Source organism: Nanorana parkeri, unplaced genomic scaffold (genome assembly GCF_000935625.1).
Source record: "Nanorana parkeri isolate BGI_ZX_2015 unplaced genomic scaffold, ASM93562v1 scaffold1724, whole genome shotgun sequence".
NCBI lineage: Eukaryota > Metazoa > Chordata > Amphibia > Anura > Dicroglossidae > Nanorana > Nanorana parkeri.
In genome coordinates, this window is record NW_017307992.1 from 226,254 (window position 1) to 238,289 (window position 12,036).

The window sequence follows — 12,036 nt, forward strand, 5'->3', positions numbered from 1 at the left end:
TTGAGGTCCGGTGCTGATGTTGGATGAGAAGATCCGGCTAACAATCGGCGTTCCAATTCATCCCAAAGGTGCTCAGTAGGGTTGAGGTCGGGGCTCTGTGCGGGACACTCGAGTTCCTCCACCAAGCTGGTCACACCATATCTTTATGGAGCTGGCTTTGTACACGGGACAGTCATGGTGGAACAGAAAAGGGTCTTTACCAAATGGTGACCACAAGGCTGGAAGAGAACAATTGTCTACAATGTCTTTGTATGGTGTAAGATTACCAGAACCTTCACCGGAGACACCCAAGCTCCAGAATTTGGAGGGGGATCCACATATTTTTGGCCATCTAGTGTTTTCTAAGATTCAAACAGTTATCTTCCTTCCTAGCAGTTGTGTGCTCTACTACTTCCTTTTCTTTTCTTTTTATAATAGGATGTCTTCTGGTCTGAGGAAGCGATCTCTAATAATACTACTACAGTGCAATATGTACCACAAATCTACACGCAGGAGCTGCCCCATGCACTACACTGATCATGTTACCGCGTTACACTGCAAGTCTGAGCTCCAGAACACTAATTCCAATCTGTTTCATACAAGCATTAGACCCGCCGTTCTCAGCCTTTGACACTGAGGAATATTCAGGTCCCGGGGAACCCCTGCTAATTATTTTTTATATCTACCGCTCTCGGCACAGTGGTGTGGACTGTATAGAAGAATAAGGAATGTTGTATATATACGTATCGTATTTTAGGGGGGATGGGGGGAGAAGGGCCTCCTTCCTTTGGTGGTCTTAGGGAGAAGGACCGCCTTCCATTGGTGGTCAGGGGGAGAAGGCCCTCCTTACATTGGTGGTCGGGGGGAGAAGGACCTCCTTCCATTGGTGGTCGGGGGGAGAAGGACCTCCTTACATTGGTGGTCTAATTCTTATAGAACCTTAGTAAGTCCGAAGGAACCCCTAGTTATCCACAGAACCGTGGTTGAGGAATGCTGCATAAGACTGTGAAAACATCAACGTGTGTTACTTTATATGATGGAAGAGACTTCTAACACTTAACAGCGCCCCTCCCCCCCTCCCGGCAATGTAGCCGATGACAAAATGAATCCGCTGGTAATTTTGTTATTTTTGAGTTGCTTTTCTTGTCGGCACCGGCACGTGGTCCTGGTGGGCCGCATGGACGTGTCTGACGGTTCCCCCCGCTGAGCTGACTGGATTCCAATCTGTGATACAAATGTAAAGACTTGTGACTGCGCCAAAGTGACCAGCAGAACGCGATGACTTTATCTGGACCGAACGCATTAATCCCGCCGCCCGGCTTCCCGATAGCAGCTCGTCATTCGCCTGCAGAAAAACAATGCCGTCCTTCTCCGCACACTGATTGGTCGGGCTGGTGTGGGCGGGCGTCCTCCTGCGTTGCAAGTGCATGTGAAATACGGCCCAGCAGATGCCCATTCACTTCGATGGTGCGGTGCGGGTGGCAGGTCCGGGGCTGTGTTTTCCCTCCTTTGGAGGCGGCAGGTGCTATGGAGCGGCATGTGCGGGATGAACGCTGCCTTTTGCTGCGTTTCTATGTCCAAGGGTTTGGTCAGCGCTGCGTTGAAATGCAAAACGTCGGGCAACTCCCGTCTACACCGAACCCTCCTACCGCTAAACTGTACAAACTTTAAATGATGGAAACTTAATTTTCTGAAAGGGAAGAATCTATTTTTAGATGACGTGTGATGTGATTTTTGCAGAGGAAGAATTAAATCTTTTGCTAGTATTCGCGGTGTGCTCGCTTTATTTCAGTGATGTCAGAGTGTCCGCGCCACCAGGTGACCGATGGCGGGGAATGCAACAAATGAATGAATGTGGCAGAAACCCGTACGTGAATGTTGCAGAGCCGGCCATGTGCGCGGGTCTCCGGGATGCTGTGACGCCGCAGGTGCCCTGGCAACCAGTGATATTGTGAGGCCAAGCCTGCATGGTAGCTAGGACGCTGATGGCAGTGCCCATCTCCCTATGCCGATGACCCCATGGTAGTGCCCAGCTACCTGTGCCGGTGGCTCCATGGTAGTGCCCAGCTACCTGTGCCGGTGGCTCCATGGTAGTGCCCAGCTCCCTATGCCGGTGACCCCATGGCAGTGCCCAGCTCCCTATGCCGATGACCCCATGGCAGTGCCCATCTCCCTATGCCGGTGACCCCATGGCAGTGTCCAGCTCCCTATGCCGATGGCCCCATGGCAGTGCCCAGATCCCTATGCCGGTGACCCCATGGCAGTGTCCAGCTCCCTATGCCGGTGGCCCCATGGCAGTGCCCAGCTCCCTATGCCTGTGGCCGCATGCTAGTGTCCAGCTCCCTATGCCGGTGGCCGCATGGTAGTGTCCAGCTACCCTTGCCGGTGGCCGCATGGTAGTGTCCAGCTACCTATGGCAGTGCCCAGCTACCCGTGCTGGTGGCCCAAGGGCAGTGCCCAGCTCCCTATGCCTGTGGCCCCATGGCAGTGCCCAGCTCCCTATGCCTGTGGCCCCATGGCAGTGCCCAGCTCCCTATGCCTGTGGCCCCATGGCAGTGCCCAGCTCCCTATGCCTGTGGCCCACTGGCAGTGCTCACCCCATGGCAGTGCCCAGCTCCCTATGCCTGTGGCCGCATGCTAGTGTCCAGCTCCCTATGCCGGTGGCCGCATGGTAGTGTCCAGCTACCCTTGCCGGTGGCCGCATGGTAGTGTCCAGCTACCTATGGCAGTGCCCAGCTACCCGTGCTGGTGGCCCAAGGGCAGTGCCCAGCTCCCTATGCCTGTGGCCCCATGGCAGTGCCCAGCTCCCTATGCCTGTGGCCGCATGGCAGTGCCTATATTTGACCGCAGTTTTCCTATTAGCCCTTACAATGGCCAGCATTTAAGACAAAACCATTGCTTCTCCCAAGCCAAGATTCACCCCCTATAGAGTTCATTCGGATTCACCTCTACGCTTTGGGTTGGCTGAATATTTGAAGAAGATTCACCTTCATTTCAGCCTCCTGTCCTTCCCCTGTACAGCAGCACTCAGACTGGGAGAGGCAGGGGCAGCTCTGGCAATCAAACACTGGAGTTGTGGGCACATGCTGTATGTTGACAAAGTGGATTGAGCAGAGAGATAACTCCATCAATTTCCTGCTGCTCCCTCATTCTTCAATCACAGGCTGGGGGGCAGAGAGATGACCAGGCTGTTGACCTCGTGAAGAAAAAAAAAATCAGGTCACCAGACTGGCTGTGTAAATCTCAGCACTGGATGGACAGAAATACAAATTCTTGGCAGTAATATATAAATATAATTAAATATGAGTGTGTGTATATATATTTTCCAGAGATGTATTATAAATAATTGCCTGGAGATCAGCTTTCATGATTCTTTGCTTGCAGGAACAGACCAGACATGTAGCATATACCTCTTTTGGGTTGAGGAAACTAAAACCCATCATCCAGTACAGGCTGAGAGTTGTAGTCCTTTTCCAGGTGCTGGGGATCCCGGGATTTGCTCTTCCCCCGCTCTCATGGTAAGCGTCCTCTCTCTGGCTGTGCGCCGCGGCCTCTCTGCACTATGTCAGGAATGTGACTTCCAAGAAAATGTCATCGGAGAGTTCGCTGAATGAGCTCCCACTGCGCCCGTCATCCCTCCCCGGGGAGATCTTCCACCCCCATCCGCACCGGAATCCCCGATGTTCTTCCCAAACCTCGCCTGGTCACCATGCGCTGCCGCCATCTTGTAAAGGCCTACGGTCAAAATAAACGGCCCCGATAATAGTCAAATCATCAATCAGTCAAATCTTCCCCATATAGCAATCCGTCAATCAAATCGAATTATCAATCAGTCAAATCCTTATCGATCTATACATGATCTATTTATCGATTGATCGCCATCTGTCAATCAACCAAGTTGAATTATCAATTAATCTCATCTCCTCTATCTATACATTATCTATCTTGTACCTTTTATCAATGGCTCGTTATACGTAAAGCTCTCTCCTCCCCCCTCTCTCTCCCCCTCCCTTCCCTCTCTCTCTCCCCTCCCTCTCTCTCCCCCCTCCTTCTCTCTCCCCCCACTTTACCTTGAGACAAAGCCATTGCTTCCCCCAGTCCGTGAACCGGACGGCTGTAGCAGTCTGCAGCCGCCTCTTCCGCCAGATCTTCCAGCTTCCCTCCACCAAACGTCTTCGATTCTACAATAGAAGTTTCCGTTATGGTCGGCCGCCATTGGAATGGAAAGTTGCTGAGTACCAAGGCCGCATACGGAGCTGATGTTGTAAGACGTTTCCAGGATGTGCCGAGAGCTGCCAACCTCCGCCAACAGAATTCCCTCTTCTAATGCCGGTCAGGAAGGGAATCATTTCCTACGGAAATGCAGGTTCCTGGCTCGGGGCAATCAGGTTCTGGCATGGACAGTCTGCTCTGGGTGGGTAAGTTTCATGGGCTTAATGATGAACTTAAAGGAGAACTATGGGGTCAGGGCTTTTCCCAATAGTTCTCCTAAGGGTAACGGGAGGATACAAACTAGCGTCCTCCCGTCACCCTCAGCTCAGTATATAGGGAGTTACAGCTCGCGGTATACTGAGACGCCTCAGCCGGGACGGATCCCGACATTACTGTCTGGATCCGCCCAGCTGCGTGAGTGACAGCTGGCTCTGCCTATCTAGAGGCAGAGCCATCTGTGCCCGCCCCTCCCTGTCCGTTCCTCCAGTCAGCGCTGGAGGATCGGAGGCGGAATCCCTGCAGGGAGCTGTGAGTGACAATCACCACTCTGCAGAGAGGTGAGCGAGCAAACGGTATGTGTTCGCTCACCTCCCGATCTATAGAGCCGACCTGTGACAGTTTCATCGTCACACGTCGGCTCGAACTATGAGGTGAGTGATTTTCATAGTTCTAGCCGACCTGTGACAATGAGACTGTCACAGGTCTGCTCAGTAGATCGAGCTACAGCTAACGGTATACTGAGCCTAGGGTGACGGGAGGACGCTAGTTTGTGTCCTCCCGTTACCCTAAGGAGAACTATGGGGAAAAGCCCTAACCCCATAGTTCTTTAATGTTTAAGTATATCTAAAATCAAAGCTGTCTTGTTATAGTTTTGGATGGGGTGGGGAGTGTTTAAAACCCCTGTCAAGTTTTTTTTTTGTGTCACATTGAGGAGATTTCCCTTTATTTCCTGTCCCAGAGACACAAGAGGAAGTGATGTTGCAAAAATTTTCTTTATATACTATCTTCTAATTCTTCTAAATTATATACAATGGAGTCTATCTATAAACAATTCACAGAGACATTTGCCCTTTGAATCTCTGTAAACATCCGTTCTGTGCAAGTAAAACCAAAAATGAACGGTCGAATGTAATTTAATCCCCCATTACGGCCACTAGATGGAGCTGAGGAGCACAGGAAACATGTTTTTATTTCCTGTGCTCCTTAGTCCCACCTAGTGGCCATAATGTGGTATTACATTCCCCACTCTACTAGAAATGTGCAGGACCCGAGGCTAGCTGCACTCCACAAGGGTGGATGGAAAGGATGCTTTATATTTACCCATTCCTGTACCATGGACATTATCTCATGTAGCCGCTTCCACCGCATCCACGCTGCTATGAGACAAATCCGTTCAAGTCGGCATTGAAAATGCTTCAACAACTCCAAGTATTGAATGTTGTCCTCCGGCTCCCTGCAATGAGACCATTCCATGTTTAGAGTTCAATACCAAGTCAGGGCAGTGACATGATCTGTTCCAGAAACAACACGTGTGGCCCGCCTTCTTTCCACAGAACCGTGCACTGTGCAGGCCTTTGAAGTATCTGCTATATGTAAGGAAATGCTACTCATGAAGGATGTGCAGCAGCAGCTGTCTATCAGAGTGCAGGAATTGGGGTGTGTGAATATTTTGGCTCCTGACTGATCAGCACGAGTCATTGGGCTCTACGCTTTGTGTGTTTCACAATGGTGGACATGCGGGGTCCTCCTACCATACCCCTGATTTGATGGCCCGGGGTTGCTGATCAACGATCTGCTGTCCTCTTCTTGCTGGTCGCTCTCCTCGGCGCCTTCGCTCCACCCGCGGCTCCTGTACAGCAGTAACCAGCGACTGAATGCGCTCTGCGTCAGCCCCTCATACTCCTGATCCTCAGACATGCGGCCTGGAACTCTGGCCCGATTCCCATCTACAGAACAAGTGTAGGGAGGAGAAAAGGACGCGATCTGATATAATGCAGCAAATAATAATCTCACAAACAATAAAAGTTCCTTTGGAAGGTGAACTCCGGACACAGCTGTGAATGTTACATCTAAACAAGGGTGTAACTACAGCCATAGCAGACCATGTAACGACTATGGGGCCCGGGGGTATAGGGGTTCCAGCACTGAGTGGCTACATAATAGCATTTGTCAAATACATTTTGATTAGAAAGTGTATAGAAAAGCGTCTGTTTATGAACTTCCACCCGGCCATACGCTGGATGAATGCCGTTCACACAACATATTGCTGCCACTAGATGGAGCCGCTGAGCACAGGAGTTATGCTCCTTGGCTCCCTCTAGTGGCAGGAAAGACGTGTGACCGCCATTTGTTCATTGTATGACTGGGCGGGAGATTCATATATAGGACCCGCAGCGTTTATATGATTACTTTGAAAGCATTTATCATTCTTTTCACTACAGGCATTGTCTTTAAGTCAGAGATTATTAGAGAGCCAGGGGCCCTTGAAGGTTTTGCTATGGGGCCCCATCACACATAGTTATGGCCCTGCATCTAAAGCAGAACTCCAGCTCCACAGTACAAGGGCCAGAGGTTCTCAGTGTTATTAGGTATTACCTAGCGCCAGCGACAGACAAATCTTCCTCAGTTTTCTGGTCCCGACGGACACGTGGCGACACCGTCTGCGCAGGGAGACCGCGGCCGCCGTCGTCCAATAGTTGCACGCCTGCGAGACACCATGCAAGCAAGGGGAGGGGGAGGGGGGAAATGAGAAGTAAAAATTATTTTATAGAGATATTATGAGAAAGATCGAATTGTTACAGTTTGCGGAGCTGAGTCCCCCGATACCCAATCAGTGTGATGGCAGCAGGTCAGTAAAACGTCTGATTGGCCTGTCTGGTTTGCTGCACTGAGCACCTTGTAACCGAATAAAACTGAAAGCCGCAATGCAACGGCGTCCGTCAGACACCAAAGATGTGCCGGAGAGACAAATCCCAATCAAATGCAACAAGGGACTGAAGAATGATAGCACCCTCAGGGGCGGGGACTGACGTCAATGATTCTAAATGTGGAATAGTCACTGGAAGGTTTATGTAAATATCAAGATTCCGTCTCATAGACCAACTCCGGCATTGTGCGTCCCCCCTCCCCCCACCGCTACTTTGTGTAAAAAAAAGTCAGTTTATACATATTATACGTGACCTTAAACCCAACAGGCAAGTTCGGTGACATCATGGGTCCTTACTCTACGTCTCCTCAGATAGTGGTTGGCAGGCCTTACACCTGGACAATCTTGCAGTCTTCAGGCCAGTTAAATGACATCATAGGTCCTTCTCCTCTTCTCCTCCTGTGGTGGTGGTTGGCAGTCCTTACTCATTGATAGTCCAGCAGTCTTCAGGCCAGTTAAGTGACATCAGGGATCCCTCCTCTTCTCCTCAGGTGGTGGTTGGCAGTCCTTACTCATGGACAATCCAGCAGTCTTCAGGCCAGTTTGGTGACATCATGGGTCCTTTCTCTTCTCCTCCTGTGGTGGTGGTGGTTGGCAGTCCTTACTCATGGACAATCCAGCAGTCTTCAGGCCAGTTTGGTGACATCATGGGTCCTTTCTCTTCTCCTCCTGTGGTGGTGGTGGTTGGCAGTCCTTACTCATGGACAATCCAGCAGTCTTCAGGCCAGTTTGGTGACATCATGGGTCCTTTCTCTTCTCCTCCTGTGGTGGTGGTGGTTGGCAGTCCTTACTCATGGACAATCCAGCAGTCTTCAGGCCAGTTTGGTGACATCATGGGTCCTTCCTCTTCTTCTCCTCTAGTGATGGTTGGCACTCCTTACTCCTGGACAGTCTAGCCGTCTTCAGGCCAGTTCGGGTGACCTCATGGGTCCTTCCTCTTCTCCTCCTGTGGTGGTGGTAGACAGTCCTCATGGAATGATGTGAGCCCTTATATCTCAGGAGTAATATTAGCCCAGACTGCGGGATGATACACCCTCAAGGGGTGGACCATTGACAGCCTGTGCTCACAGGGGATGGACTGGGGGATGGTGTGCCTCATTCAACCCTGAAGGTGACCAGTCATGGATTGCAGAGTGTTGGAGTCTATGCTTATGTATAAAAAACCTTTGTAAAAAGTGGAGTTGCCCTTTAAATTATAATTGTTCAGACTTTCCTGTGAGTTACAAATGTTCCCCTTTATCTAGCTTTACTGGGCCTTCAGCTTGAGTGTCAGGGTTCAGAGGTCGCCTACAGTCTGAAAATTGCGGCGGTGGACATGTCACCAGTGCAGTGCATTTAACAAAGGAAAGGAGAACCAATCAGAGAAGGTCATTGTTGGGTGTTACACGCACTTCAATACTCAGATCCTCATATAAGCCATAGGGGGTGGGCTCTCTTTAGAGGTCTGCAGAGTATGTCAGCATTATATAAACCCAGCAAATAAACTGAGCATCAATAATGTGCGTTAATCCGCAGCGGCCAATCAGAAATGATCTTTTAAATCATCTGCCTGCAGTAAAGTGATTTCGGCTAGTTCTGGGTCAGCGCCGTGTGCCGTGCTGGGTGATCCGTCTATTGGTCCACCTGCCTGTTTCACAGAGTTCTCCGTTTTCAGTCTGAGCGCTTGGTGCCCTCTAGTGGCCGCTCTCCATAACTGCAGCGACATGGCCGGTGGATCGGAGAGCTTGCAATCACTTATCTGCCTCCTGAGTGACAGTTCTGTCCGCCATTGGTAGAAGCACGCCTGCAGGAGTCGGCGACGACACTCGGACCGGAATCGGGCAACTGCTTCCCTCCATTGACCATGGAGTCGGGCGGCCGAGGCCCACGTGGTGAACGCCCTGCGGAGGGTGAGAGATACATTACAATACATTCATAGATACTTTCCATATATTTACATTATTTGGAGCCATCATAGAAAGTGTCCGTCACATCGCAGAACCGACATCCCCAACTATATACACTCATCGTAAAAGATGTGGATCCGCGCTTTATGGGTGGCCCTGATTTAATATCCTGATATTAATATACACTCATCGCGTACAGGTTTCTCCAACAGACGTTCATGGTGCACAATCTGCGATATTCCCCAATTTCCAGCAAAGGGAAAACTAGACATGAAAGCTGAGGAAAAATTCGGTTCGGTCCGGATATTTCCTTATTTCGGGATTCGGATCTGAAATTCAATTCGGTTCGGGTTTCAGATTTGGACGAAATCAGAATTTTCGTTAGTTTTGGATGAGTATCCGAATATTCATTCCAAATACCACAGAAAACCATCTACAGATAATAATACTAAAGCTGAGGCTCCCAGACCCGGATGGCATTCAGGATCCGAATTTCCGAATTGCATTGGGGAGCTCCTGAATGCCATTCGGGTCTGGGAGCCATGTACATATATGACTAAAGCCGAGGCTCCCAGACCCGAATGTCATTCAGTAGTTCCCCAGTGCAATTCGGAAATTCGGATCCTGAATGCCATCCGGGTCTGGGAGCCTCAGCTTTAGTCATATATGTATAGACCGTGTTTCCCCTAAAGTAAGACCTAGCCGGGTAAGGCGGGATCCGAAATTCGGATTCGGATGCATTGGGATTCGGAAACTCGGATGTGTCCGAATGTCCGAATTTCGGAACATTTGTCAGAATTTTGATTCAGAAGGAGACAATTCGCACATGTCTAGCGAGAACTCTCAATTGGTGACCAGAACAACCCAGTACTTCCAGGTATGAGAAGCATGTGACTCACTTCCCTCCCTTCCATAGGATAGCTCTGGACCTTGGTGATTGGCCGCTCAGACACCCAGTACTGTTACACTGGGGGGGGCGTGGGAGGCAGACAAACTGTGACTTGGACATGGGACTTCCTCCCCTGGCCTTTGGAAGCTGAAGGAAGTGGCGGGGGAGCAGAAGCAAAATGAGCATGTGCAGCTGGGGAGGGGGGCCGTAAAGAGAACCTGCTGCTTTGCCGATGCAGGCTCAGTTTAAGGGTCAGGGCAAGGTGCGGGGTATGTGAGGTGACGCCCTTTTTCTTTTTGGCGCTTCAATAGTCCCAACGTTGAGGACTACCAATAACCTGAAGACAAACATATTGTTGTTACTGGTCCCACTCGCCTGAGGCAGTGGTGACGCTAGCGCTATTCTTGGTCCCTGGAAGGCCACCGGCTTTTTTTGGGGAATGTTCATGCGGCACTTCCCGTCATTACCTCTTCCTCAGAACTCTTTGATGATGCCATCTACACTCCACCGTGAGCTTCAGCTGCAACAACCAGATCTGCCAGTAGATTCCCCTCTTCCGAAGGTTCTGAAGCTCTCGGTATTTCATCAGCTCCACCTGCAGCTGAAAGTTGACCGTCCACCTTGTCAGAGCCCAGCGGCATCTCCGTCTGTTCTGGCGCCTCTCTGCCCTCAGCTCCATGGCGTGCCGTCTCCAGTGACCGATGACTCTGCTGCAGATCCGGGAGTCTCTCCTCTTCAATAGAGAGCTGCAGTGCCGATGGGATTCGAAGAGAACCTTCCACCGTCCGAACACCGCCGTCATCTTTGCAGTATTCCACGTCATCCGAAAAGCGCAAACCTTATCACCGAGGCAACGATCGGCCGACTTCTCCCTCCAAAACCAAAAACATCTGAAAGGCAAATCGGGAAAATTAAAGCACGTTTTTTGGATGCAAAGTCATTCCATTTACTGGCTGATCCAATCAGTTCTGAATATAGAGACCTCGCAGAGTGAATTTACACCGATCAGCCATAAGATTATGACCACCTGCCTAATATTGAGTAGGTCCCCCTTTTCCTGACCCGTCCAGGCATGGACTCCACTAGACCTCTGAAGGTGTGCTGTGGTATCTGGCACCAAGCCGTCAGTAGCAGTTCCTATAAGCCCTGTAAGTTGTGAGGTGATCGGCCTCCATGGATAGGACTTGTTCTTCCAGCACATCCCACAGATGATCGATTGGACTGAGATCTGGAGAATTTGGAGGCCAAGTCATCACCTCAAACTCCTTGTTGTGTTCCTCAAGCCATTCTTCAACCATTGTTGCAGTGCGGCAGGGAACGTTATCATGCTGAGAGAGGCCACTGCCACCAGGGAATACCGTGTCCATGAAGGGGTGTACTTGGTCATCAACAATGCTGAGGTAGATGGTACCAGCCCATGTAACAGCCACATGAATGGCAGGACTCAAGGTTTCCCAGCAGAACATTGGCCAAAGCATCACACTGCCTCCGCCGGCTTGTCTTCTTCCCATAGTGCATCCTGGTGCCATCTCTTCCCAGGTAAGTGACACACACCCAGCCATACACATGATGTACATCAGACCCGGCCACCTTCTTCAATTGCTCCGTGGTCCAGTTTTGATGCTCATGTGCCCATTGTAGGTGCTTTTAGCAGTGGACACGGGTCAGCATGGGCACCCCGACCGGTCTGAGGCTACACAGCCCCATACACAACAACCTGCGATGCTCTGTGTGATCAGACTCCTTTCTATCAGAACCAACATTCACTTTATCAGCAATCTGATCTCCAGTATCTCTTCTATTGGATCGGACTACATGGGCCCGTCTCCCCTCCCCACCTGCATCCAACACATCAACTTCAGGGACAAATGCTGCCTAATATATTCCCCCACTTCCAGGTGCCATTATAATATATCCCCCCACTTCCAGGTGCCATTGTAATCTATCCTCCCCACTTCCAGGTGCCATTGTAATATATCCCCCCCCACTTCCAGGTGCCATTGTAATACATCCCCCCCACTTCCAGGTGCCATTGTAATATATCCCCCCACTTCCAGGTGCCATTGTAATATATCCTCCCCACTTCCAGGTGCCATTGTAATATATCCCCCCCACTTCCAGGTGCCATTGTAATATATCCCCCC